Genomic DNA, 15,130 nt, shown 5'->3' on the forward strand with positions numbered 1-15,130 from the left:
ATCCAGGCGAGTAAAACTGATTTTTAACAGTAGGAAATACTTACGTGCGATTTAAATGATCGTTTTACTTTTCACTCGAATGTAAATGCAAGTAAAGAAGCTTAAATCACTACAAAACACATAAACTAGTGACAGTGTCAGATCTTAATGCAAAACATAATTGCCATAGTTCAAGTAAATTCTTTTTATTGTACAATAACTATCAATTTATTCTAGGCGATTGACTTTCGTCCTATAGTAACTGTCAGTTTCTGAGAATTTATTAAGATTTATAATCAAACCGTCTTTGCACTTTAAACATATTTTAGTACGTTTGTATTATATACGGAATGTGTTTATGAGGTTTAGATAGAGCATGTCTATTGTTGTTATACTGCTGATACAAATAGAGATATCTTTTTTATTTACGCCGTTTCTACGGCTCAATTACTCGTTTCTGCGACGTGTTACGAGTTCTCTCGTCAAAGGAACTCAACCACTTTATACGCCATAAGGCTGATATCACTTACTCGTGGGAACGACATAGTAAGTCGTATAAATGAATTCGTAAGTCATGGGTTTCACTTTGTAAGTCATGGGGACGAATAAGCAGGTTGTGCTAACGACTAAACTAACTAGTAGAAACTGAATATCTTAATCGTAAAACGACTTAGTAACTCGTAAAAATGTCATAAATAACTTTCGATCATGACGAAAGAAACCCATCGGAATACAAGAAGCTTGAAAAGCACTTCTTTGCAAAGTTGTCCGATTTATATGGTTCAAAATGATGTTATCCTCCCATGTAACAGCCATTCAAACATTCGTATTTGATTGGTTTATTTTTTCTTAACCTCGAGTTATTTTCTGATTCTCGGGTCAGTTCTTTTTTTTTCAAGAACTTTATAAGTCGTGGGAACGAGATAGTTATTCGTGAGAGATAAATAAATAAAACATGCGCAAAACCCGAAAAACGATGTTGTTAAATGGAATAAACAAATACCGCGTTGTTTTAAGATCTATATAACGGTTGGCATTTTTTGAGGACAGATTTCTTGCATAGCATTAGGCACGCTTTTTTTTTAGAAATTCGTCGGTCTCTTACATATTATACCTATTTAATTTTGCTGTTGCCTTTGATAATAGACCGATGTTTTACTTATATTTTGGTCATATATTGAATACAATTTGTATCCACACAATTGAAACTGTACATTGAAATTGTGACTTTGAAAACGTGGTTACATTTACAATTTAGGGTTATTTGGCTCGTCGAAGCTATGCAAATCGGTCAAAAGTCTATTTTCATTTTCCAAAGGAACACCGAACGATTTGTTCGTGTATAAAAACAGTTGGGAATAACAATTTTTACAGCACAAAACTAAACTTGAAGAAACGTATACTTTAAAGATAATTATGAATTCATATCATTCTAACATTTGTACTATAATGTGTGTTCTAAGGTATTTATTTTATTTATGGTTTGAAGCAGTATTCAGTATTTCACATTTAACACACTCAGTCCATATTCTGCAAAATAGTTCCCGGTCCATATATTATTAATTGTTTATATCCCTTTGGATCTATACTAAACCATTCATATAGACAACGAAGGAAACGTTTATGTGCGTAATACTATAACATTATCTAAATTTTGAATTATTTATTATAATAGAAGAATTATACTATATGTAAGATGATACACGAACATTTCAAATTATTTGAGAATTATCGCCATTCATGCAACATATTTTTATATGTCAACTTTGGGTCATTGATTCATATGACAAATAAGTTTGGAATTAAACCCATATCCATTTTCGGAATAATATACTCAGTAATTACAATCCATCTTACGGCGTAATGGTCTATTGACATTTACTTCATGGTAATGTTTATAATCAGTGACACGATAAAAGGTTATGTGGGGCAGAGTTTTTCTAAAGGTAGTGTCATTTCGTCTCTAATACTCGACCTGGCCGGCTGCACCATGTTCATAGCGACCATTCTCATGCTGTTGGCACTCTTGGTTGCCATTCAGGCGTGGCCATGTAAGTTATACAGTGTTTTGGTTTGCTTTAATACGTTAAATATGTTACATTAAAACATTGGCTACTAGCGTGATATGAGTTTAAAGGGTTTCTATGCAAATTTATAGTTTTCAAAACTCTTTGCGATGGTTTAAAAGTTAAGTTCTAACTCTTTTATTTGGGATATAACGTGAAATTCTTTTAAACGCAATAACTTACTTTTTGCAATTATTTGTAATAGTGTATATTTTTATTTAATTTAAATTTAGTTTTGGTGTATTAGTTTTGGTTTAGACGTGTGTGTTTTTTACTAAATGTCTGTGGAATCCATTATCGCTCATATTTTCCATTATTTATACATTTGCATATATTTGTAATACATACGTGGACGTGGATATAATTGTATCGATTAAAGTAAATTAAAATAGCGAAATAGCGAAAATAAATAATATAGTTGTATGAATAATATTAATGTACTTTGGTTTTGCTTAAATACTGTTGTGTTGTAAAGTTTGGCATTTGAATGAATTAAATGTATGAAGCCTGCATAATGTGTTTGGTTAAATTTACATTGAGGTGAGATGGTTATGTTAAAAATTTCTTTTCAATAAATTGACTGATTAACTGTTGTCAGTTTGTGTAATTGATTTAAATGCAATCCTAGTGCAACTTTTTATGAAATTTCATTTTCGCGGTTCGTTCTCTTTGCTTGGCTGTACTGAAGTATACATTACTCTTAAGCAAACGTTAAGTGTGATTGTTAAACTTATTCATCATTCCGTAGCATTTCAAATACATCTTTATCTACTGATGATACATTATTTAAGCAAAACGTAAGTGTGTTTCGGCAATGTTTCTATTGCAAATGTTATTACCAATATTAAATGCAATTATTTAGTTAGACAATTGATATGATTATCGTTCAATCTAAAGCATACACACACTGTATTGTTTCAAATTTCTTTAACGTCAACAACTTTAAGCAAGGTAAAAGCGCATGGATTGACCACAATAAACCATGATTCACACAGTAACAGTTAAGCTCAGGCCCGGTTTAACCACAATGCGAACCTTGCATTGGGCTGACTATGCATTTGGGGAGTTAGTGCGGCACAATGAATTACGTTAAACTATAAGAATATGTAAAAGTGCCACACTTGAGTAATAAATGCATTGAATATTGATTTCGCTAAAGTGGGTGGACGCTGGACACTCTAGGTGACATTACACAAAATCATATTTTATCCCGCCGTAATTACATTTAGTATAATGAAACCATGTATTAAACCAGCCCGTTGAATAGTTGAAGAATAGTTGAAGAGCTGATGCTCAAAACATATTAGATTTGAGGGGATATTGATGCTAGTAAGCATTAGCTTAGTTTAATTTTAAGTGTATGAGATGTGAAATTACATTGTGAATGACTGACAAACCGAATTATGCACGTTTGCATTGTGTTTTCGTCTTGTCAGATCGATTTTAGCAAATGTTTATGCGAGTCTGCTATTTTAAGGCCGCTTTACGGTAGACTTGACTTAGACTTGTGAACAGGCATTGATTTATTATTTAGTAATAAGTCTTCTGCAAAGGTTGTTAATTTAATGGAGCTGTGAAATTCGAAAATGTGTTGCTGTGCCGACGTCAGCATAACAAGGGTCAAATCACATTTACTTGCCATTTATATAAGAAAAAAATGTTGTTTGCTTGTTTGACTTTTTTGTTAAGTTATCGTGTATACAAATGGACCATTTCAGTTTTTAAGAGGTGAGTAGCAGCAAAAGCGCAGAAAAATAAAGTTTTGAAATTACATAGTTTACCATTATACATCTAAATAATTTATGCTAGAAATCCAGATACTCTGGCGCCGGCCCTGGTTTAGCCTTTGGGTTTATATAAGGGTTCGGCGTGAGTGTGTGTTTGGGGGGGGGGGGACGATAATATATGCGTATGTAATTTCGTTCGCAAACATGTATGGTTACTTCAAGTACGACATGTCGTTATTATAAGGTTTAAAAATTACACATGGCCCACTCGTGTTAAAGATCTCTAGATAACAAGTATACAACTTCGTTTAATAGCTTCAAAATACAAACGTGTATGTGCATTAAAAAAACTTTCTTTCAACGAAGAAGCAAACATAAAGAGCACAATAACTAACAAATATGCCATCACAAATTTAATGCAATACATGTATGCTTCCAAAAAAGGTGTAATGTAGCAAATTTGCCGTAAGATTATTCAAACGTCCTACTACTGTACTAAACGTTCGCAGCAGTTTTAGCATGCCATGTTTTATTTTACTTTTTAAACATATATCAATCTCAAGTAGTATGTATAGAGGAACTTGTGTTTTTTTATTATACAGTGTGGGGTGGAAGCGATGATTGGGACACGAATTGGTTGGGCAACCTTGGAGGCGGTTCGGATTGGGGCTGGGACTGGGACGATTAGAGCACAGAATCAAACGTGGTGAATTGAGTACATGGTATGTACATCAGTTCGTTCGTGTGTACTGCATATTTTGAAGACATGAAAAGGTATAGTTACATAATATAGGCAATTATATCTTAGGCGACAAATATTTACTTCATTTATAATGTTTTGTTTGTATTGCCGACTCTACAAATACATACCTTTACGACAGTTAGGTAATATCTAATCATAAGATTTGAAACAATGCGTGCCTCTCGATGCGACAAAGCCCCCCCCCCCTTCAACCACACCAGCTAATGCGACATCTCCCCCAAAAAAGGTATTTGAATGTAAGTGGGGTAGGAGTCAATAAATAAGCAAGTGACTGGAAAAATAGCTACATTAATAAATCAAAATTAAAAGAAATTATTATGTACACATCGTCTTGGCATGGAAGATAACGAATCAAAATATATGGGTCGTGCTCTGTGAAAAGTGGTTTAAAAACATATGCGTTAAGTGCTGTCACAGATTAGTCAGGGACGACACTTTACGCCTCAACTTGATTTTCGCTAAGAAGACACTTGCTTTAAACAGAAATTACCATAAAAGCGGAAATTGTCGTCCCTGATTAGCTTGTGCGGACTGCACAGGCTAATCTGGGACGACACTTAACGCACATTCATTAAACCCCTTTTACACAGAGCACGGCCGATATGTTTTACCAATTCCTTAAAGGAATATTGACTTTTCATGAGGAATAATTTTGCGAAATAATATTATGCTCATTTTAGGCAAATAAAGATTACAGATTGGAAACAAAATCCAACCATAAAGAAAACACAAATGCGCCCAACGACGGGCTGTTAAACTACTAAATTAATTGATTAAGGTGCATAAAATACAACATTTTCTATGTTCCAGAAATCGAACGACAATTTTATTAAACCAACTTAAACGTTCAAATTATTTGGATCACCTACGGGATATACTGAAGTTGCATAAAACGCAAAAATTTAAAGGTCCGGAAATCGAAGGACAGACAGTTTCGTTTGACAAACACAAACGTTAACATTATATAAGTACATAGGTTCAAAGCAATCACAAATGGACTACATGTATATGGCAATCCCATTAGCTCCCAAATACACCTAATTAGCTTGTAATTTGCGAATTTTAATGCAATCTTATTGACAAGTGAAATTAATATACGTTGAAGGCCTTTAAACCAAACAATAGCGTAGTTTGTAAAGAACACGCAAGTTGACAGATATGTGCAGATCAGCGACCAATTAATGGTAGTAAATATCAATTAACATGACAAATAACGCACGATAAATCACATGCACACAGAAAGCGACTTTTCATGATCGCAAAGAAAGACTTTTAACTTTTTGTGGTGCTTAAATGCCACCGTGTCACTTCAAACAATTGTTCAGTCGGTATTAGTCAGCGAAATCAAATACATACATTTATACATTGACATGATTATTTGAATATCTACACCAAGAGTCCTGTTATTCCCTGATGAAAAGAACGACGAATGAACATATATCCTTTTTTTAAAAAGAAGCCTAGTAAATGACAATCATGAACAAATGCTTAACTTTATTCACACAGGTAATGTGTGTTTTCTTGTTTTGTTCCTTCTTTATATGCTCAACTTTTCCCAATATTCAAATAATACGGAACAGAAAATGGTATTGCTTTTTTTAAAACAATACTAATAGTGATCTAAAGGCGTTTTTTTACCTGATTTAAGTAAAATCAACCAACGTGTTTTTTAGTATAACAAAATAAGCACGTTATGATTACACTAATGTAAAAAATGCATATTTTTGTTTATGAAATACAATGCATACAACAAGGAAATTGAATTGGCAGAAATTATCAGAATATTTTGCTCAAAAATAACCTAGTGCTATTAAAACAACAAGTAATAATATGGTTACATATCAACGAAATATATAGTCAATCAAGATCATAATGACAACACAGCAATAAAATAAAAACACGATGATTAATCAGTCCTTATGCTATTTGGAACGTAATGTAACAACCTAAAATAAATAAAATGCAAAAATCGATCATGGTAAGCAGACATTAACTGTCAACTTCTTGGCATAAATGTGGCTAACACGCGCTTACTGTCATATGCATGGGAAGTTCAAATATACAGTATCCAACAACAAAAAATTGACTAGTGATATTGAATAGTTTCATAGCATGCCACGGTCTGGTAAAATGACCCAATAACCCGACAGCAACTGTGTTGATGCCATATACTTTTTTCTTGACACATTTATTATTATACCTCAAATGACAGTTATGTGTTCTTAACGCCTTCACAAAAAGTAAAGAATCTTGGTAATAATTTACATTTTCCCTCCAATAAAGCTTAAAGATTTATTCAAAACAGAACTAACGCATTACGTGAACGAGTATACCATTTTGTTTCTCATTATATATTTTACAACATACATGTCTTAATATTAATGTTTGTTCAACTTTTTAGATGACATCACAGACAGCCGATGACCTACTGGACATGTTATGAATGTGGATTGATATTGGCAATACAATAAATCCGAACCTAATAAACACGTTCAAAGGCTCACGGCGTGTGGTTGAATGAGTTATATATGTTATTCATTGTATTATAATGATAAACGATGTACCAATTGGTGTTATACATTAATCGTTAGGTCAAGTGATGGATAGAGTTATGTGTGTATTGAACGTCATGATATATCGCACAATACGAAATTGATATTAGTTCATTGCAATACATCTTATAATGTAAGTAAACTCCCTCTGTAGTTTAATTGCACCTGTTTACTTAAAACAATAATGAACACGGACATTAAATTCAAACTCCCTTTGCAGTTTAATTGCACCTGTTCAGTTTAAACTCTACCAAACCATAAAGAACACGGGTATAAGACCCAAACTTCCTCTATATCTAATTGCACCCGTTTGCTTAGAACTACTTTACCAAACCATCTGTTCTGTTCATAAAGGACTCGGACATTACATTTTGATAAGTGTTTATCGGTTAATATTGAATATTTTTTTAAAGCTGTGGCCTCGTAATCACACATTGCTTTAATTAATAGAATACACGCCAATGCATATTTCATGTTTATGGCCTAACTTTAAAATTAACTAAACAAGAAGCTAATGCTGGAATGGTAAATAATTTACTATTGTGTAAAAACAACAACATTGGACTTCTAATGGAAACTTTAATCTTAATTATCAGGTCGAAATACATTAGCATTTCTTTTAGGAGCTTTGGGAATACCGGCACTGATGCATATACATTTAGCAAGAGAAGTTGCTTTATAAACTCATAGGATCTACAAAGAAGAGTTGTCCGATAAACAAAGCTATAAAGATAAATAAAGATTATGAGAACATGCTTTCAATTCCTAAATGATACAAGAAATACGTTGTGTATAACTATAGTTAACTATCATGTTCCGCTCTGCTTCGAGACTGAAAAAAGTATAACATGTGCCTATACACATGTGTCCGGTAGAAAAGATTGTGTTAATGCATGGAGCCATTGTGACGCTGTATGATCTCATTTTATTGGAATCAGAACACGGTTTGCCTTATGCGTCGAACAAGACAGAATATTGTCAAAAATATCGACATGTACCATCACACATTAATAGGTTTCACAGTTGATAAATATTAATAATTATTTAACGGCAAAGGAGTTAAAGATGCGCTTTGTAAGAAAAATATCACAAGTTTGCTATATTTGACTGTAATACCTGTGTAATGTCCGTACAAAGTTATGCCGTAGATCTTGATCGGATGCACATACATTATACAATTGCTGGCCTTGCATCATAATACACATTTAATTTTAAAGAAAGACTCTATAATGTATGTCAAAGATCTAATGGGAAACGCAGTAGTTAAAAGTAACCGATTAACCTTTATGACTGAGCGATTTTTGTAAAGCGTGTGTCGCATACAATCAATTGTTTTAAGTTTAAAGCCTTTTACACATATAGAAAATAAGAGAAACAATTAATCCGGAAATGAATCGTTAATATATATTTCTTGTTTAAAAATATTAATTAGATGATGATTATACGACGTGTAGGCAATGCAATGAATTTCAATCTGTAACAAAATATATAGTGATATCGCTGAAATCCGGAATTGAACGGTAGATATACATGTTTTTTTTATGAATATTTAATTAGGTGATGCTAAACGGCTTGTAAGCAATTTTATATATAGCAATCTTTAAAAAAATATTTATATAACTGACATGCATGAATATATTTATACAATAATCACGCATCACTATGTATTTATTATGTGCGTTACGATATATTTTAGCTCTTGTATGTAGTTAATGGGATGTTAGAGTAATCGACTGAATTACAGTTTGTACCGGACGGGTACTGCAGCGCTCAGGGCCCGTATTCACCAAAAATTCTTCACTTAAGAATAAATAATAATAAAGAAAATTCGTTATTCTGTTCTTGTCTAAGTATGTTCCAAGGTCGATTCTTTATTGGTTTTCACCAACCATATTTTAAGCGTTCTTAAGAATTCTAAAGAAAATTCTTTGTTTTTAAGAACTTTCTTTAGCAATATGTGTTTGTGAATTAGACTGGAGAATTTTTTCTCAGACTAAAGAATTTTCTATATTCTTAAGGTTAAGAATTTTGCTAAGGAATTGTTAGTGAATACGAGCCCAGATGACACTTATAGCGACGCTCTTTTCATGGAAGAGCTCAGCGGTAAGGTTGACTGATTAAGGTGTCGGTGTATACAATTTTCCGTACCAAAATAATAAAAAACAGTGTTGGGCACAATCGACATGACTGATCGGTTGTACAATATCAAAAATAATAGTACATTTATTACTTAAAAACAATGTTAAAATGATATGATTATGAACTAACGAATACACTCATCGTGATAAATGCTAATTTTTAAATAAACGGCTTATATATAAGATATATAAATACATTAGATAATCGAGCAATGTGATGAAGATTCAAAGATGTTTTCAACATTATGGCGAATACAGAGAGCACACAACACAGACGGGAGTGAAGTGTGTATGTTGGTTTGCTTTGTTCCATCCAATGTGTAATACCCCCGATACACCGACTCCGTTCGAAGTACGTTCTTAAAAATGTGACTAAACGGGCTCGAACTGTGTGAGAACGGAGTGATCGTAGTAGCAACGTGTTACGAACTGTCTTCGAACTTTGTGGACGACCTGGAACGGGGTTAAAAGGGAGAGGTGTTTCAGAACTTTGAGCCTACTCAAAAAATTTTTTCCGATCATCCCGTTCTACAATTAAACGTAGTAACAATGTCCTGGAAACGGAATGGACGTACTAAGAACGGATAGGTCTTACAAAGGTCGGGTTATAACGTAGTGCGATCGTATCGAAATTACCTGTACGATTCCACACCGATCGAGTCCGTTTCTAGTCCGTCCAATCCGTTCTTAGACAGACCGACAACGTCCACACTACGTCGCAATACGATCTTGTTTCGTGTAAATAAATAGAAATTAAAAGATAAGTTCTGACAACGTTTGTAAGACGTTCTATAAGTTCTCAGTAAGTTCTTAGTTCGTTGGACTCGTTTTAATGAGATCGCAGTAGGTTCCAAGTATATGTACTCGTTCAATGCAGTTGTTACAACGTTCAAACCGTAAACACAATACGTTTAGAAAATGTGCATATAAATAGTGGTCGTTGTCTCAAAATTCATCATTTGCGATGTTAAGTTGAAACATGGACAATCTTGGAGCTGTTATTTTTTGTAATGTTGGCTTCGTGCAATTTATGTTAGAAGCAGAGCAGCAATATTATGCGGAATTATTGCTTGGAGGCATTACAAATGTACGTCTGGTCGGCTCAAAGCGTGAAACATAAATGAGATCTGATAGGAACGTAGTCGGTTTTATAATCGCCGTGCAGAACGTTGCTGCAACTACGTGCACTAAGAACGTAGTAGGACGGAGTGAGAACTGCCTTTAAACGAGTTACCACTGCACAACGAATAACGAAGAACTGCGTACTAACGTGATCGAACTGGCTGAGGACGGGCTTGGTCTGACTGGAAACGGTATACCAACGGGGACAATGGGAAATTTGACCCGATTTGAACTTGATAAAGACGGACTGGCAACGGGATAGGACGGGATAGAAACGAGCTGCACGTAGCGCGAACTGTGTATGAACGTCATTCAATCATATTGTAGCTTTTTCCTGACCAAAACTACACGTTCAAGCAAGTTCACATCCCGTTCTGCATTTTCTTCAGAACGTGGTCGAACTGTCTAAGAACGTGCTTAGATATGGGATCCTTATAATAATCAGTTAAAACCGAAACCGTTCTTTATTGTACTACTGCATGTATGAAAAGGCCTGCTAATGCGTCTGAAAAACTAAATATGTTGCATGTTAAACAGCTTTGTTCAATTCAAACCATGATCTCTTTTTTTTTGCCAGGACACAGTTGTTTATTATTTCATTTCTTCACGTAGTAGCATAAATTTGATATAAACAATGTCAATGATGACAAGAATAAACGTGCACATGTGGTAATTGTTTCTTTCGGATTCAAATTGAAATCAGGAAAGAGCCCGGAAATGTAAATACCTCAATCCAAAAGCAATTACTGGCAAGATGCATGTATAACAAACAATACTCCATATGTGTCGAATCTCATTTGGAAATAAACGTGCAAATGTATTTGTTATTTGCGTGTTGCCAATCTTTATGAATTTTATGCATGGTTCGGAATGATTTTAACTTATCGGATACGTTGAATAATATGTTTTAAGTAATATGGCACACTGAAAACAGAACACAATTTTATTGATGACAATTCTATTAAATAATGCATTACGCATGCGTTGAAAAAGATTAATATTCGAATCAATTGAAATAGTTTAAAATTTAAAAACATAACACGACATGACATGCTCCAAACAAAATTTCTGATGCGATTAATTGAATCCATCCACAATCTTGATTCAGGGATGGAACTAATGACTATATCAATTACGCAATTTCGATCTGAACAGAATCAATTAGCTGGGGCCAACGAAAGCTGTTTTTCTGTTTATTATACAATTTATAATAGGTCATTAATTATTATACGTTATATAAACAGGAAGATTGAATAAATTCTAAAGTAACCAAATTGACACTTCAGCTGGACCAGCAGGAAAAAGAACACTAATTATAGCACGTGCTTCGTGAGTAGTGGCAAGTAGCCCACACCAGAACAGTCATATATATATTCTGATGACGTAAAGTAATTAACGATTGCTACAAGATTTTTCACCTAATTCCTCTACAAACACCGTTAACAGTAATACGCAACATCTCCATCGAGCAATGAAGCCGATCAGTTTATAGATCACCATAAAGCCACTGTAACGCCTTTTGGCTTCAAACCCAGACAATCGGAGTTTACTCCATAAGGCTGTTTGTGTACGAAATCTACTAAACCTACAAAATCTATTTTTTACTTAGATCAACATATTGTCACTCATCGAAATTCGTCTGTAAATGATACAATTATTACTCCAGATACATACAGGTTATTCTATAGCCTTCATTTATAGTTTTCTTTCTATATATCCTCGAAGTGTTTAGTTTAGTTTATTTTAGCTCGATTGCATAGAAAGTCCTACTTAGTTGAAATGCTCTCGAGTCCTTTTTCTGGGCCTAGAACCAGTACTTGGTGTCTATGGGAGATCGAAAGAACGTTCCCGCAGCGGGGATCGAACCCGTGACCTCCCGGTCGCTAGGCGGACACCATATCCATTGCACCACGGCGACCTCGTATGTTTATGGGTCTACACTGGTATAATGTAGCTTTTGCTAAGCGTGTTAATCTGTCTTAAAGGGGCATTTTCACAGATTTAAGCATGTATTGAAGTTTGTCATTAAATGCTTTATATTGATTAATGTAAACATTGGATCTAAAAAGCTCCAGAAAAAAATCTAGAAAAAAATAAATATAAATAAAGTAACTCTCAACAGGGCTTGAACCACTGACCCCTGGAGTCCCGGAGTAAAAGTCTCCAACTTAGACCACACGGCCATCCGTGCTCATACATGTAGGATGTATTTTATACTTTATATAAGCAATCCTCGTAGATTAACAAAATATAACGACAACAACAGAACTCTCCAAATTATTCAATCGTTTCGCATTGCAACGCTTAATACTTTGCAGGTTTTTAAATCGTAAAAAAAGATGCATATAATGGCTATTTTAGAGCATGGTAAGTGTTCAGTATAACTGTTTCTACAACAAAAATTTGCTATTCTGAAGCAAAAATTTTAATTTCGTCAATTTACCAAAACTTTAAAAGGCCCCGTTAAACATGTCATTATTCAAATTAGCGACATGTGTCTCTCGTGGGAAACTTTATTTTCCAGATGGCGTATGATCAATGTGGTTTGCCACAAAAATTTCTTAACACGAGTTGGTCTGTTTATCATCCAACTATAAGTAGTTTCGTGGTAATTAAATCAAAATGCATCTGCGTTTATTTCTTTTTAATTTGTTTTTTGATCGTTCTTGGCCTTTTGCTATATTCTCTTAAAGGTCATTCACGTTTATTGGGTTTTAATTTGATTTGTGATGGTTCTTGTTTCATTGTAATATAAACTTACAGATTTGGTTAATTTTCTTTGAACCGATGCGTGAGGTTGAGAGCTCCCGAAACCCTGTAAAAATTTCCAATTTGTCGTTACCGTTCCAAGGCGGTGTGCCTAATTGTTTTCATCTTCCGTACTTGCGTAAATGCTATGTTTCTTGTGTAGTCAGTTGTTTAGTTGATCAATTTGAGTGAATAGTTCTTGGCGATGTGTGCGGGTTGGAACTCCATAAAACGGTTTAAATCCTAAATGCCTTGCAATGACACCAGTTTTATTTATTTATATCTGCTGGTTGTGTACTTGCGTGTCGTGTCTAGAAACTATGTAATTATTCACACGCATGCATACACTAATTATATACACGTATCATAAAGTAAAAGGCGTTTATTAATAGTACAGATACATATTGAGAATGAATGGCTTAATGTACTATACTTTAATCGTACAAAACATGCTATTATGAAGGTTAATAAATATCTTGAACCACTTTTCCTGTTCTTGATTTTTCAATCGCAATTAAATGCATTATTAATTGCATTATATAAGTTCTCCAAAATAAAATAAACAGGTTGTTCGGCCTGACTAAATCGAAGATACATAGTTTTGTAAAGTAATTTATGTGTTCCCTGGATACTCTGATTTGTACATAGAAACAAATTGGTCATTTGACATGTTCATGCATCAACCAGTTAAGACATTCCTGACAAAGGCTATTCCGGTGCTTGGCATGCAAGTTTTTGATTATTTTGTGTCCATCATGGAGACTATGTTAACATAGAAAAAAGCAAATGTTCTTATATTGAAAACTGACCATTTACACAAGTTTAAATCTAATCTTGGTTTCTTTACATGTGGTCCAACAATTTACTTTTAGGGTTTTCGGAATAAAAAATGTTTACAACATTGAGTCCGCTGCTTTATTATGAATGTTGAGGCACGCGGAAGAATGAAATAGCAAATAATCAAGGCTTTGCTAATACTTGAATATACTACATTCCTTTACATTAATATTAAGAAGGTAAAATGTAAGTGGTACAATTTATTTAAAGTAAACGTGATCCGTAGGAGTACCAAATAAACGTGTTCTGTAACTACGAGGAAAAAGTTTGGGTAACGTTGATCACTTACCTGTTGTAAAGCATCGTATACATTGTCATACATATCGTAGAAATATAGGTTTAATAACTCCCTAAACATTATCAGGGAAAAAATGTTTTATAGCATCCTTAATTTTTGTGTTTATCTATGTCAGTATATGAATGTCATAATTGAAAATGAAAATTAGTAGAGCGTGGGTCGATACATTTCATTTTAACATTAAAATATATACTATCATTTTGTATATTCTTCATTTTGCTTTAACACAATAATGGTCAAAAGACAAGGTTTTAATATGGATTACATGGACAGCAGATGTAGTGCAAAATATATGTTTAGGGTGTACGACGCATTTAGAAACAGCTTTAAAGCGACACTTATCTTAAGATCATGTTCACCGGTGCTTATGTTTATCATCGTATAAACACTCATATAATAGTGGCGAACAAACACCTAGTAGACTCAACCATGACTTTAAAGACGTCTTTTCAAGTGCAAGTTTATCAAATAATATAATCCAACACCATTATTGGTTCTATTCATATACATGTGTCTATAACTTTCAATACAAAAAGCACATTTTGAAGTGTATAGAACAGTTGACAAGCATGAATCAGAATAAATTGTATGCAGTGCGTGTCGACATAATCAGTATTTATAGATATTGAACTTATTCATTTCACTAATTATAGCACCTGCCGATTACATTAAAAGGGGATATTATTCTGCAAATGCAAATCTTGCGTCAAGTCAAACAACAAAAAGGTGTGATCTATTTGCAGCCTCATGATTGATGTCCTCGCACCGTATAAAACCTGCTACTTAATGAGGATGAATTATAGAAACGAAGTAGATCTCGATCATCATTCTCCGCCGTCGGTGCAACTGTGTGCTTCTTGCTCTGCGTATATCGAACATTCAACCGAGTGAAATGTCTGG

The 15,130-nt window shown here is 33.9% G+C and overlaps 1 long non-coding RNA gene across 1 annotated transcript; it reads left to right on the plus strand.

Moving 5' to 3' along the window:
• Nucleotides 1-1,913: 1,913 nt before the first annotated feature.
• LOC127842379 (uncharacterized) lies at nucleotides 1,914-7,012 on the plus strand. Its single transcript, XR_008031584.1, has 3 exons — nucleotides 1,914-2,030; nucleotides 4,375-4,494; nucleotides 6,937-7,012. It is a non-coding gene; the product is annotated as an uncharacterized LOC127842379 (long non-coding RNA).
• The last annotated feature ends 8,118 nt before the right edge of the window (nucleotides 7,013-15,130 follow it).

Source organism: Dreissena polymorpha, chromosome 8 (genome assembly GCF_020536995.1).
Source record: "Dreissena polymorpha isolate Duluth1 chromosome 8, UMN_Dpol_1.0, whole genome shotgun sequence".
In the NCBI taxonomy this organism is placed as follows: Eukaryota; Metazoa; Mollusca; class Bivalvia; order Myida; family Dreissenidae; genus Dreissena; species Dreissena polymorpha.